The 2,818-nt window shown below is 35.1% G+C and overlaps 1 long non-coding RNA gene across 1 annotated transcript; it reads left to right on the top strand.

Moving 5' to 3' along the window:
• Nucleotides 1-681: 681 nt before the first annotated feature.
• On the top strand, nucleotides 682-1,699 carry LOC140984196 (uncharacterized). The gene is made up of 2 exons (XR_012176577.1): nucleotides 682-1,222; nucleotides 1,486-1,699. It is a non-coding gene; the product is annotated as an uncharacterized lncRNA (long non-coding RNA).
• The last annotated feature ends 1,119 nt before the right edge of the window (nucleotides 1,700-2,818 follow it).

Here is a 2,818-nt window from a genome sequence, read left to right as displayed (position 1 = left end):
TTCTTGGGTAGGAAACATCAAGGCACGCCACTTACTTTTATTGCTGCATCATATATGCTATATACCTGCTGTAATATGTTTATTTGTTGATGGAATTCTCGATCCGGTGCATATCATGGAAATCTCTCGGTTTTTGGTTTAAATACATGCATCTTTTGTTCTATTCTCATGTTTTTCTGAATTTATTCAAGAAGCTGCTGTGTTGTGCGTTGAGGGACTGCCATCACCATAAAATAGAGGTTTTATAAGCTGGAGGTGAGGACTTGTAGTGTTAAGTGAGGTGTGGCCGAGTTATTGAGGTTTTGGGGCTTGTAGATGGTGAGATCGGTGGAGTGACAGGGACCAGCATTTCAAGGGCCAAACCAAGCCACGGAACAGTCCCTGGGAGGTCTGAACCACGGCTTAGAAAGGCTCGGCCATCGTTGGCACAAACCACGAAGCCGAACGAGCAAGGGGTTGGAAGTTGGTAATGCGTGCCTTCGAGGTGCCCTTCGATCGAGCGAGCTGCGTTTATGGCATGGGAGTGTAGCCGTGGTATCATTGGGTCCAGTGGAGTCCTAGGGTGGTTTAGGGAATGTCGGGTCATGGCTGGTCCGGTTGGTTTTGGGCTAGGGACAAAAGCTTGGATAGGTGATGCACAAAAGGGTTCGAGTAGGTGGGAAGCTTGCTGGAATTTTCCAGCAACCATTCATGACTTTATTCAAGTGGCTAAGGGCTGAATTTGAGATCTTTAAGACCTTTTAGATGTTCACTAAGTGTGGTAAAAAGTTGGGAAAAGTTTGATTAAGTTTCGGTTCGATTCGGGTTAAAACCGGAACCCCGGTCCAAGTTTTAAAACAATTCTGTTCAGTTATGAAATGAACTCGAGTTTACGTCTAGGGATGATTTTAAATATGTTTTGGGATATTTTAAGGAATTTGGTAAGCTTCGGGTCAATTTTAGAGGTCCAGGGTTGAAACGATAATTTTTGGGATTTCAGGGGCAAAATGGTCATTTTGCACCCGGGGTGAGATTTTAGTCCTAGCAGCGCCCTGAGCACAAATCATGATATTTTTAAATGTTCATGCATCATGTTTACTATTTTTTTCGCTATTATAATAATTATGGTGCATGCTTGGTTTAAAGGAATTAAGAGAGAAAAAGTAAGAAAGTGAAGAGCACTCCGTCTCCGCCGCGCCGCGTCGTTATTTCGTTTGTTTTCTGTCAAAACAAACCAAGGCATGTTTATACCTTCTTTCACTCTTCAATCAAGCCATATAGGTATTTTTAAATATCGCAAGTACATGATTTTANCCAAGGAGCAAACATTTTCACTATGATTTTCAGTTCAGTTATGCACGTATTATAATTAATCATGACACGATATTTTACGTTATGCCTCACGACATGATATTTTCACTTGCATGCAATTTTATTATTTATTTACTCGTTATTTACGATATATGCATGCTGAGTCTTTAGACTCACTAGACTTGATTGTTGTAGGTACCGATGATGCAGGGACCGAGGGCGGGGACCAGTGAGCTAGCTTGGGTCGGCAGTAGTGGAACCCGAGGACCTCATGTTTTTAGCATTTACTATTTTGACTCAAACAAATTTCTTCGTTGTTGAATTGTTTTAAATTATTATCTTGCAAACAAACATTTACTTCCGCTGTTATTTTGAATGGTTAAACTTTTATCAGTTATTTATTTATGAATGATGCATTTTAATTAATTAAAAAGAAAAATTTTAAATTTTCCGCAAATTTTCAAATACGTATTTAGAGGCCTCTACATATGAACTCAAAGGTTTGTTCATAGAATGAGGGATATCTCAATTTATTACAATGCACCCCTATTTATAGCCAAATTTGGGGAGACAACCACAAATAAAATATTATTTTTTTATACATAAGTCTTCATTGGTGTTCCAAGAAATTATATTTTAATTCACATCACTTTTGAAAATCTTCTCATCCTAATTTTCTTTTCCACATAAAATAAAACATGTAGATAATTGAGTTATTTGAATTGTGGTATTTTATTTTAACCATTTCACCAAGTAATTTGAGAGATATGGTCAAAATGCTAGAGCATGGTAAAACTGCCACTCCTTCGGTAACTTTATTTGTTGCTTAATTTGATCCCAATTGTGAGAAGATTTTTATCTCATGCTTGTCACCAATATTTTAGATATTATCATTAACTTTTTACAGGTCCAAGAATCATCTTAATCCCATTTGTAACACCAAGATTATTCTTGGTTTATCGAACCTGTAAAATTACGCAACAACTTATATTTTATACAATTTATTATAAAACATATAATATTTAAACATTAATAAAACAAAAACTATAAATTTATATTATAAAACATTTAATTAATATACAATTTTTTATCTTTATCACACTCCCCAACCAGCTTATTGCTAGTCCCTAGCAATTTAAGCGTTAATAGCAACACAAATCATATTGATTAATTTAAATAGAAATGTAATCGGAACTATCCAAGTGTTTAAATTAGATTTGAAAATTGTCAAAATTATATCGAGATCATCATAATTATAATTTATGAAATAATATAAGATTATCAATTCAATGATTATTTTCAGGTAATTAAATGTACATGGCCTTCAGAAATTCCTAGTAAGTGTCTCAACTCCATATCCTCACAGGTTAATAAATGTTTCAATTATGGAAACGATTTCTCTCATGGAGTTGGAATACAGATAAATGCTCAGAAAAATAGTTTACAGAATGCAGACAGACAAACGAGCCAAATTAATCAAAAGATAGGAAATCCATTGATTCAAAATCTAGTTATTCTTATTTTATAT

This window comes from Primulina huaijiensis, chromosome 9 (genome assembly GCF_012295235.1).
Source record: "Primulina huaijiensis isolate GDHJ02 chromosome 9, ASM1229523v2, whole genome shotgun sequence".
Classification (NCBI taxonomy): domain Eukaryota; kingdom Viridiplantae; phylum Streptophyta; class Magnoliopsida; order Lamiales; family Gesneriaceae; genus Primulina; species Primulina huaijiensis.
This window is presented reverse-complemented; position numbering and strand designations above follow the sequence as displayed.